The sequence below is a fragment of the Lutra lutra genome, chromosome 4 (genome assembly GCF_902655055.1).
Source record: "Lutra lutra chromosome 4, mLutLut1.2, whole genome shotgun sequence".
NCBI lineage: Eukaryota > Metazoa > Chordata > Mammalia > Carnivora > Mustelidae > Lutra > Lutra lutra.
In genome coordinates this window covers 142,080,186-142,092,695 of record NC_062281.1, presented here as the reverse complement: position 1 = coordinate 142,092,695, position 12,510 = coordinate 142,080,186, and the positions used below count along the sequence as shown (strand labels likewise).

The 12,510-nt window shown below is 40.4% G+C and overlaps 1 protein-coding gene across 1 annotated transcript in view; it reads right to left on the bottom strand.

Annotated features, from left to right (window-relative positions):
* SLC35D1 (solute carrier family 35 member D1) overlaps positions 1-12,510 on the bottom strand; it is a 42,687-nt gene that overhangs the window by 18,842 nt on the left and 11,335 nt on the right. The gene's annotated exons all lie outside the window — the stretch shown is intronic.

Below are 12,510 nucleotides of genomic sequence, written 5' to 3'. Positions count from 1 at the left end.
AATGGTTGAGCAATTTTATTGATCTTTTATTGACCTCCAAGTTTTAGGTTCATTGATTTTTCTCTACTGCTTTTCTGTTTTCTATTTCATTGAATTCTGCTCTTAACTTCCTCATGTTTCCTTTGGGTTTAACCTGCTCTTATTTTTTTCTACTTTCTTAAGGGAAAAGCTTATTAGGTCACTGATTTTTGATCTCTCTTTTTTTTCTAATGTATGCATGTAATTAAGCTAGACTTCCCTCTAAGCATTCCTTTAGCAGCAACCCATACATTTTGCTATGTGGTGTTCTGATTCTCATTCATTCTAAATGACTTCTAATCTGCATGATTTTTTCTTTGAACCAGGTGCTATTGAGAGGTGTGTTTATTTCCAAGTATTTGAAGATTTTTCCATATATATCTCTGTTATTAATTTCTAGTTTAATTCTGTTCTGGCCAGGGAACATGCTTTCTATTATTTCAATTATTTTAAACTATTAACACTTGTTTTATGGCCCAGAATGTAGTTTATCTTGGTAAATGTCCCATGTGCACTTGAAAAGAGTATTTATTTACTGTTGTTGAGTGTTCCATAAATGTCAATTAGGTCGTATTAGTTGATGATGGTGTTCAAGTGTTCTACATTCGGCTTCATGAGTTTTTGCTTCATTTATTTTGAGGCTTTCTCATTAAGTACATACACATTCAGGATTGTTATGCTACTTGATATAAATTTTTCAGCATTAAAAAATGTCCCTCTTTATGGTACAGTTTGTATAATATAACTTAACCGTTTGTTGAGCCTTGTATGTGTGGATTTAGTTTTCATCAAATTTGGAAAGAAAATCTTCCATTATCTCCTCAAAAATTTTCCCTACCCCCATCCCTTGCTCAGGACAATAGTTACACATATTACACCTCATAGTTACACCTCAGGACAATAGATCTAACACATATGTTAGATCTCTTGATACTACCCCATGTTACTAGTAATCTGTTCATTTGTTTTCAAGGCTTTTTTCTCCATGTGCTTCATCTTGGAAGCACTAGTTTCTATAGTAGCTATTGCTATTTCTATTAGTTTCTATTGCTATTTCTTTAATTCACTGATCTTTTTTCTGCAATGTCTAATCTGCTTGCTATTTAATACCTTCTGCTTTATTTTCAATTCAGATTATTATGTTTTTCATCCCTAGAAGTTTAATTTGGTCTTTTTTTATATCCTTCTTTTCTCCTCTCATCCTTTCTCTCTCCACAATCCTTTACTACCTGTTGTCCAATGTCTGAAACCATTTTTCATATATATTCGGTATTCTAGTAGGTTAAGGCAAGAAGGTAAATCCTATCCCTGTTATTCCATCATGGCTAGAAGCAAAAGTTCAAATCCAATCACTGACATGAATTATAAACCTATCTCAAACGATGCTTCCACTGGGAAGCTCTGCACAAAAACCCACATTCACATCAGGCACTTTCCTGCCAAACTGTCCCAAACACTAAGTGCTACTTTTATCACGGACACTGCATATATGAGACATGCATGTACGTGACTCTCTGTATCTGTACGTACATGATCACCTAACCAGACACTGTGAATGCCTTCAGGGTTTATCTCTGTAACCACCATGCTTAACGAAGTGACAGCAAATAGAAAGTGTTCCACAGCTCGTTAGAGAACAAAGAATAAAGGAAAGAAGTCATACAGAGCATTATGCTATGCTCTTCCATACCTGTAAACATGGTATGATGAGAAACCATTAAACACAATAAAGCACAGGCCTAGAACTCAGGAGACCTGCCTCTATCAGCAAGACTATAAATTCCTTGAGAGCAGGAACAATGTCAAATGTCACATCTGCCTCGCTCCAAGTGTGTGTTTGTTGTTAGGCACAAATAACTGAAGTGATTTAAACACCCATGCTCCCTGGCTTAGCATCATTTTCTACAGGCTGAGAAGGTGAATTTACTTTTTAATACACCCACAAACCTACCTGTAATGCTACTAAATAGATTTCAAGTTTCCTATTAAATCTATGTCATTTTCAATTTCCTTAAAATGGTAAAAGTCATTTTACTGGCATTAGACTCATTAGTTTTTGCACTGAGTTTATTTTGTCTTTCTTTGAGGAGAAAAGGCATAACCCAGCAAACCAGCAGGTGGGCACTGGAAGAAGTCTCTCTGAGAGGCTTACCAGCACCCAGCAGGAAAAGCCATGGGCCCTGCGAAAGCAGCATACCAGGCATCAGAAGCCCAGGACATTGCACGAGCCCACCCCTGCTTCATTACACCAGCCTTAGCTTCTGTGAGGGAGGTTAAAGGGGGTGCCTGTTAAAGTTTCTTCCAACTCTAACATGAGTGTTAGATCAGCTTTAAAAGGAGAGACTTTATTTCACTGACGCTGAAACACATAAAAGAAATCTCAGGCCTAAGAACCTTCCTCAACTCTAAATTACCCTCCTTTCCTAGATAAGCTACTCTTTTACCCCAAAGTCACTAAGAGAATAAAGCCAGTGTGATGGACCATAAGGATTTGCTGAACCTTAGTTTCTGCATAAATAATAAGTGGAATATTAACACCTATCTTGTCGAGTTGTTATCAGAATTAAAGACAACATGGATATAATGCCTGATGTGAAGGAGGTCCATCCAGTTCAATAAGTGATGTTAATTATGTGTAAATATTATTTCTAATTCTTTCTGCTATTAGTGACCGCGGAGTGGAAAGAAATCAGATATTTGGCAAAGGCCTCAAATAAACCTCTCTTTACACCTGAGCTCTTTTCCTGCCTTAGCTCTAAATATCTCCTCCTAAATGTACATTCTGACATCTAAGTCCCCAGTCATGTGCCAGGCCCCACAGCTGGCCCAGGGGCACTATGCTGAAGAGAGTTTAGTCAGGTAACCGCTAATAAACGAAAGAACAAACTATAACTACCTTTATATTTATGGAATGCTTTATAGTTTGCAAAATGCTTCTATATACATCAATGTCATGTGATCCCCGTGACATCCCTGTGAGGTAGACAGGACCAAGCCTTATCCCCAGAAGACAGTGAGTGACTTACTTTAGATAACACAGTTAATACATGGTAGCCTTGAGTCTATATACTCCAAGCCTAAGGCTCTCTACTCTGAGCATTAAATTTTATATAGAAAAACACCCAAATACATACTGCACAGTCCCCTCTGGGAACATAATAACTGTATCTGTGGAATATTAAAATAAATCCCATGAACATGATTCCATTTACATAAAATTCAAAAACAGGAAAACAATTCTCATGGGATTATTTCCTTCCCTAAATACTAGGCCTGTTTCTGGAGAAAGCCCATCTGGCACCAGCAGCCTGTTGCATTCCTCTGCTTTGCCACAGGAACGGACCTCTGGCTGCAACAGAACAAGCAGCAGCCGTTTGAAAGTATAGCTGAAGGAGAAATCTGACCCACCAGTACCACCGGCCAGGGGAGTCTACTCTATCATAAAGACGGCATTAAAAAACAACCAAAGCTACTGCCTGCTAAGAGCCTATTATGTCCTACACACAGACATGTTAAGTAACTCTCCCAAAATTATCCAGCTACTAGGTGTCTGCTCAGCTCCATAACCCATCATCGTTCCATTAGTTAAGTACTGGGGAAAACCAAAGACAAGGTAATACATTCTGAATTTTTTCTCCTAGATAGCTTCACATGGCTGCTGTTGGACCCCTGAGTCAAAAAGTGGGTGTCTGAATTCTAAATCTGCTATTAACTTTCTGTGAGTCCATCATAAAGTCACTTAGCCTCTCTAAGCCTCTATCTACATTATAAATATAGACAACAGTCTGCACCAACCGCCTCTTGTGAGAAACCAACGGAGGGAGCGAAATGCAAGCACTTTATACAAAATTCACATACAGAAGAGATTATTATTCACTTAAACTTCCAACATTGTTCTCTCTCAGTGACAGATTTGCATGCAAATTTTTCTCTTCCCTAAGACAGGGAACACAGAAAGCACAGGGAGCATATATTTTGTTAATCAGGAGAGGAAAAAAACCACAACATTTAAAGCAAAACTTCTGCTTCTAGAGAAAGCTAACAGAAGAACCACTGTGAAGAGAAGGCCTTGCTTGGTCATTCTGTGTAACACAGACGAGATGGGCTCCCTGCCACAAGGCCTGCAATCCTCCATCTGGGCTGAGTAGTAGCTGTGACTACAGACAGCACATACAAAGATGTTCAGGCTTTCCTCCTGTTTTGAACAAAGTCTCCGGTTCTATAGGTGCTGGTGGTGTAATGTAATACCACTGGCCAATACACAACACGGGCATGAAAAGATGTGGCATAATCAACGGGCAAATAGGTTACATGGACCTACCACTTCCTAAAAATAGGCATTTGGTTTGAATGAGACTTTTCAGTTAACAAAAATATTTGAAAAAGAAAGCTAAATTAAAAAAAAAGTGTTCTCTAGTTGCTTAGGTTAAGGAAATTAAGAAAGCGAGTGTCTGTGTAAGATTAGGCACTAACAGCACATAATCAACAACATAATCAATAAAATCTAGTCTAGGGATAGACTACTGTGGCCATCTGAACTACTATGTTGGTGGACAGTCTGAGGCTCTGTCTAGGTTTAGCAAGGAAGTGTGGGACTATGCAGCAATATCTACACTGAGCGCAGGAGAACATAAGCACGAATTCGTCACCCCTGATTTAGTAAGCATGGAATAATTTCAGGGTACACTTGAGTCTTAGATGTAACATTCTCACTCCCAGGAAAATTTGCTAAGTAAAGAGTCACCAGCTTAATTGAGATTTGAAATAAAACCCAAATGATTTTTTTTTAAAGATTTTATTTATTTATTTGACAGAGAGAGAGAGAGATCACAAGTAGGCAGAGAGGCAGGCAGAGAGAAGAGGAAGCAGGCTCACTGCTGCGCAGAGAGCCCGATGCGGGGCTTGATCCCAAGACCCTGAGATCATGACCTGAGCCGAAGGCAGAGGATTAACCCACTGAGCCATCCAGGCGCCCCCCAAATGATTATTTTTTATACGTTTTGATACCTTAGAAGTTTTGAAACCTGCTTACTATAAAGTCTAAAAATAAATCACTTAGTCTTTAAACTTCATGTAAGGAAAAAAAGTGGATGAATGACAGCATTCTATTTGGAAAATTCTTTTCCCAAAAAACTACTGAGAAAAAACCTGAAACCTTATCCTGGAAAGTAAACTGCTAGGAAAGTTACTAAGGCAGAAGATAAGGTCAGTGGAGCAAATGGCTCCCATGGTTCCCTGCCTAGCTTGCAACAGTCAGACAAGTTCACGGAGCCAGTGGTCCTGAGTTACCCACCCTATCCTCTGCGCTACTGTAATGACTGGCCATCGCTTCTGCTCTGCCCTCTCCTGCTCCTAGCTCTGACAAGGAACTGGAACCCAGATACCTTCACCCTCTCTTCTCACTGGGCTCTGCCACCTACCTAAAATCTATGTAGCATGGCAAAAACCCCACACGCCAGCTTATTAATACGGTCATTCACTTTTCTTTGTGAAGAAGGCCTAGCCTCGAAGGTAAGGGTGGGTAACCACATTACTGTGTCCATCAAACAACATATTATTGGGCAAAGAGAGTCATTCCTCACTGAAGAATAACTGATGCAACCCACTTGTTTTACGTATGAGGACACCGATGCCCAGAAAGCAGAAGGGACCTGTCTGTGTGCAAAGAATAACTCAGGGTTTGAGAATCGGTCTGTACTGTCTCCAGAATGACCCAGAAAAGATTAATAATGCTGGACAGGCTGAACCAACAGCCTAAAATTCTTCATTATCTAGTCAGCAATGCTTAGTAAGAGACATCTCCACATAACCCATCCACGCAGCAACTTTTCCTGTAAAATTCATCTGAGCCATGTAATTTAGCCAGTGATATAATGAAGACATTATACAATGTACCCATGACTACAGTACTGGCCTTGTGAGAGCTACAGCAAGGGGTCTGTTCCTTCATCTCTACATGAGAACACCTAGCAGGGTATGCTGTCAAAAAGCCAGGCTCCAGTTCCTGTGACTGTGAATCACTGGCTTTGTGCTGTACACACTCCCTTTTGGAGGCAACAACTAACAAGTTTAAACACAGTCTGTCTTAACTGACACTCTGGAAAGCCATTAGTCAACTGATGCTTGATCTACCTTTATCTGTGTTAACCAGATGTCTTTTATTAACACTGAGCTGGCTTTTAAATACACTGTTTTTGTTTTTTAATTTTTTAATTTTTTATTTATTTGACAGAGATCACAAGTAGGCAGAGAGGCAGGCAGAGAGAGGGGGAAGCAGGCTCACTGCTGAGCAGAGAGCCCCATGTGGGGACTTGATCCCAGGATGCTGGGATCACATGACCTGGGCTGAAGGCAGAGGCTTTAACCCACTGAGCCACCCAGGCACCCAAATACACTGTATTTTTAAGAAAGACGATGTTTTGGGGCACCTGGGTGGCTCAGTGGTTAAGCCTCTGCCTTCAGCTCAGGTCATGATCTCAGGGTCCTGGGATTGAGTCCCACATCGGGCTCTCTGCTCTGCAGGGAGCCTGCTTCCTCCTCTCTCTCTCTCTGCCTGCCTCTCCACCCACTTGTGATCTCTCTCTGTCAAATGGATGAAATCTTTAAAAAAAAAAAAGAAAAAGAAAAAGAAAGACAATGTTTTAAAATTAGAAGACATGTTTTAAAAGAACTAAATGTTGTCTATATTGGTTCATTGGCTTCTGGTAAAGCCAGGACTTTGAGAACCTTGAATAAACTTCTTAAAAAACTACACACACACACACACCCCACCCCACCCCACCCCCCGGATATACACGTTTGGCTTCTCAGAAAGCTTTGCCAAGGATTTGCATTATGTGCTCACTGGGGTAAGCTGTTCAATTGGCTCCTCCCTTTCAATTTTTATGGTAATTTAGATTTCCTTCTTCCTTGGCCTTCAATTCTTGCTTAAAGACTGTGTAAGCCCCATCCACTACTCTGTAGAACTCCTGCCTCTCTGGGGAGCTGAACTTTCAGAGCCCTCTTACTGGATTCCTGCCCTAACACAGGAGACTTTTCTCTCCTTTGACTTCTAAGGTTAACAGTGAGATTTTGAGAAAAACAATTTGGATTTTGCTTTAATCTGCATCCTGGGTCAAGAGTCTCCAACTCTGAATAATGAGAATTAATTAATTTGTTCCACCACCCTCAGTAATTTTAAACTGGGATTCATCATAGGATAGTCATTATTTATAGAAAAACTTAATCTTTTTCTTACTGTTCCTTTTATAAAAGGTAATTTAAAATACATTTACATGGCTCCATAATCAAAAAAATATAAAAAGATAAACAGTGAAAAGTTTCCCTCCCATTCCTGTTCTATACTTATCCTGTTCTCACACATAGGCTCAGACACAAATTGGTGGTTACTTTGTTTCTTGCATATTCTTCCAGAGTTTCTTTACTAAATCAGCAAATAAAATGTATACATATAGTCTTATTTTTCCCTATTTTACTCAAAACATAGCATAACATATGCAATATTACACCGTGCTTTAACAATCTATCTTGTTGATATTTTCATATAATACATATAGAGCTTCCATGGAAAATGGCTCTGGGTCAAGAAAGCCAGGAGTCCAAAAGATGAGAGCAAGTTCAGAAGCACTGGTATTCGGGACTCAGGGAGGATCTGGGCTCATGCCACCCATAAGAACAGCAGCAGCTCGTCTCCACATGGGCATCCCTTCTGCTCCTCAGAAATTCTGTCTCAGGCCAGAAAAGGGCCCTACCTAGAAAACTAACCAACTCAATTGTTACAACCTACTCAGTTTACACATGACGCAGCAGGATGGAGGAGCAGAAGGGATTCATCATCCAAAATCAGACAGCGGTCAAGGCCAGAACTGGATGTTACTAGTTGCTTCATCCAACTGGACACTGCTTCTGCATTCTGCCCCCAATTTTCCACTCTACCTCCGATGTCATGAACTTTTAGGGATTCATCATCTCTGCAGAGTAAATTTCAAATTCCTGTATCTAGCACTTGTCCCAACTTAGAAGGAAGGCGGGTATGATATGTGGGATGGGGGGGAAACGAGAGTACTAGTTATAGTCAGGAAATCAGGGTCTAGTCCTGAGCCCAATCTGGGCCCCAACTTCCCCAAAGGTGAAAGAAGAGGCTTAAACCAGATGCTCTCTAAGGTCTCTTTGAAGGTCCCCAACGTCTTTAACTGCCACCCTCTAAGAATACTGATGAGGCTGTCCCCACGGCTACATCTGTGCTCATGACATCCATTCCCCCTGGAATGTTCCTTTGGTTTCTCTTCCTCCACATCCTTCAAGGCCCACCTTGATCCTCCTGGTATTCACCTACTCAAAAAATGCTCCTTGTGAAGAAGGTAAGCACTCCCACCTCAGCACTCAGAACCCACTCTTCCCTCCAACTAGAGGACCCTTCCAAAGAGCCACACAAACTGATCTCAGTCCACTCAGTCCAATGCCTGCTCAAGTGAAACTGATGAAGATGCTTTCTCTAGCCACCTTATCTCCAGCAGCTCTTCCCCAATCACTCTCCTCCTTGTTCTGTTTTTCCTCCTGGTTCTTATGATACAAATCTAGGTTTAGTTGATCTCACCCACTGGGTTGCAAGCTCCTTTAAGCGGGACATGTCTTTTTTTTTTTTTTTTTTTTTTAATTTAGAACAGCACCTGAGTAAAGCACTCAGTACACTCAGTAAATATTTGTTGAACAAGAGAAATATGATTATTTGTAAAAGATTAAGTAATAACCAGGCCAAGCTGCAGAAACTGCACTTCTGCTACTACTCTGATGACGTTCCTCACATTCAGTAGCTTGTTCTTAAGAGAGCCCTGCATGGGGCGCCTGGGTGGCTCAGTGGGTTAAGCCGCTGCCTTTGGCTCAGGTCATGATCTCGGGGTCCTGGGATCGAGGCCCGCATCGGGCTCTCTGCTCAGCAGGGAGCCTGCTTCCCTCTCTCTCTCTCTCTCTTTGCCTGCCTCTCCGTCTACTTGTGATCTCTCTCTGTCAAATAAATAAATAAAATCTTTAAAAAAAAAAAAAAAAAAAAGAGAGCCCTGCATGGAATTCCCAAACAGGGAATGTAAAAATGTAAATCAGAGAGGCAGTGCATGGCTCTGAGAGTAGTAGTCAAGCCAACAGTAAGAGCTTGATCTGAAGTCAGACAGACTGATTCTAGCTCTGCTCTGCCACTGTGGAGGTTTAATCATGTCCTTAACCTCTATAAGTCAAATAACATACCTATCTCTCAGGTATGTAGCGAGGATCAGGGAAAGTGATTTATGCAGAAGCATCCTGTTGGGTACATATCTTATAAGTAAAGTCTTCCTAAAGGCCAGAAGTAGCCTCAAATTGCTAATATGGGAACAGCTTTAATGATTAAACTGCCCCATAAAAAGTGTCCACTCTTAAAAAAAAATGCACATACATGCACATCTACTTACACATATATGCATCTTAAAAGAAAAGCACAAGTTTAAAAGATACCTCCTGAAAACGAATCAAAATAGTAGAAAACTCTTATGCAAAATCCTGCCATATATCCCCTCTGTCATACGAAACCCTTTCTGCCAGGACTTCAGACAGACAGACTACTGACTACTATGAAAATGAATCTTCCAGCAGCAGGAGAACAACCGCAGCCTGTCACAGACCACCGTGAGTTTCCTGGATGCATCAGGCTGCCTATGGCTTCCACACACTGTTTCTGTGCTGGGTAATAAGAGCAAACCACTCAGCTACCTGAGTTATATCTCTAACAACTCCCGGCACAGGTTAGCATTTCTTGTTGTTCTTGGTGGACAAGAAAACCAAGCCCTATCTCTTCTAGAAAGCAAATCTTGATATTCAACCCACACCCATTTCTTCCTAAATATTTATTGTACTGACTAACAGGCATGTATTTTGGTGCCAGATCTTACACTATCCCTGTAACATGCCAGCGTCTCCCTCATGTGGCAAGGACTACATCATATTTCTCATATATGCCACAGAGAACTTAAGATATAGCTTTCTTAGCACAATGAAGATGCTGAGAAATACTCATCTCAATTGAACTTAAAATGAAATTGCAGTATCTTGTCTCCTAAGGAATTTAGGAACAGAGTCAAACAGAATTCTCACTTCCTAAGTTTCAAATGTAATTTATAACCTACCAAGACAACACTAATTATTTATATCACTTATATCTCAATTCTGTTTGGAGGCAAAACTCAATGATGCATTTCTTCCCCAACCAGAAGACAGAAATGATTCCTTTTTACATCCCATGATGTCCCCAAAACACTTCTCCCACAGAACCTATAACAGTTTTGCTCTGATGTTGATAGGTCTACTCCCCAAGAAAACTGTATGGTCCTCAAAGGCAAGAAAACCATCTAATTCATCTTTTTTTCTTATCACCTGAGCCTAACATAGTGAGACATACAGTAACACTTAACTATTTGAGAAGGTCAGAAGGAGAGCATGTGAAGGACAGAACGTTAATAAAAAAAAGTATGATATTATGAGACTGCCAGCCAGTGTGCCCATCTACACCCCAGAAAATGTTTTATAAGAACAATATTAACTAATAATAAGAGTGAGGATAAACAAACATTTATGTGAAACCAAAATGCTGACAGGGTTTGATTACAGAGAAATAAATTCATCTTCTACTAGTTTATCATCCCAGCTTGAAAGTATTTGGGTGAATTCTGTCATTTTTTAAAAAAACATTTCTTCCAAAATAAACCTTTCTTTTTTCTTTTTTTTTTTTTTTTTAATTTGACAGAGAGACACAGCGAGAGAGGGAACACAAGCAGGGGGAGTGAGAGAGGGAGAAGCAGGCTTCCCACCAAGCCGGGAGCCTGATGCGGGGCTCGATCCCAGAACCCTGGGATCATGACCTGAGCCGAAGGCAGACGCCCAATGACTGAGCCTCCCAGGTGCCCCCAAAATAAACCTTTCTTGACCTTTGCCTGGCACTTTTGTTGGAAACAACAAAAAGATTACTCAAATTCTACTCCTCCACATAAAAAAGAAAAAAAGAATAAGAGGGAAAATCTAAACCTCAACCTATATGTAGATGACACAGCAACTTTTTTCACTCTGATGAAACACTCTCAATCAGCATTTCAAGCTGAATGTTACTGAACTTTCAAATATGCATGAATAATGCTATAACCTGGCAGATAACTTCTAGTTAAATGATCATCCCTTTGGAATGAAGAACTATCTCCTTTGGTCCATTTTTTCAAGTATCTACAAGCTACTAGTCAAAGTTTCCAATTAATGAGAATTGCATCTTTGCCAAGTCTATAAAATACCTAACTACATTAATTCTTCCAACTTGTCATGTACAGATTGGCCTCAAGATTTGGAACCATCCATGCTGTCATGAGGGGCTCGGCTACTTTACGTTACATCCTTGGCCCAAAGCTAAAGAGTAAGAGGTGCTTCCGCTAGAGTCTCCTAGAGGGAGGAAGAACACTGGAAAGACCGTGGCTTCTGGAGTTAGGCCTAAGTTTAAACCCTGACTCTACCCACAGACAGTATGGCATGGGGCAAGGGACTAAGTCTCCCTGAATCCTTATTTCCACATTGGTAAAAGAGAGATAGTTCAAACTTTCTAGAACTGTTCTGGGGACTACATTATATTACAATATGAAGTGACTAGCACATAATAGGGACTCAATAAATGTTAGTTTCTCTTCCCACTTTTTTCACAATCATAAAATATTTATTCAAAACTCTTTATTAGTCAGAGCAACAGCTCCATTTCCTACTTTGGAGTCACTTTTAGGTCTGCTGGCAGCCAGGTCACAGTTCATTAAAACATTTATACCTGTTCAAGATGCTCTATGCCAGTTTTTTATTTTTTTATTTTTAATTTTTTTTAAAGATTTTATTTATTTGTCAGAGAGAGACCACAACAAGGAGAGAGGCAGAGGGAGAGGGAGAAGCAGAGGGAAAAGAAGAAGCAGACTTCCTGCTCAGCAGGGAGCCTGATGCGGGACTTGATCTGAATGTCCTAGATGTGGGATCATGACCTGAGCTAAAGGCAGACAAATAACCGACAGAGCCACTCAGGAGTCCCTCTGTGCCAGTTTTTAAAAAGAAAGCATTCTTTTTTTTTTTTTTTTAAAGATTTTATTTATTTATTTGACAGAGAGAGATCACAAGCATGCAGAGAGGCAGGCAGAGAGACAGGAGGAAGCAGGCTCCCTGCCGAGCAGAGAGCCTGATGCGGGACTCGATCCCAAGACTCCGAGATCATGACCCGAGCCGAAGGCAGCGGCTTAACCCACTGAGCCACCCAGGCGCCCCAAAAAAGAAAGCATTCTTGATGAATAAAACAAAGCACCTTTATAAGCTTTACAAGGTCTCCTATCTTTGAAGAACAATTTTTTAATAATCTAACTATTTTCAGAACTTTTATTTTGGCCCCCATTGATATGTAGAAATTGTCTCTGTCATTAGAGTAAATAACCAACACATTTGTTCTGAAGAGAC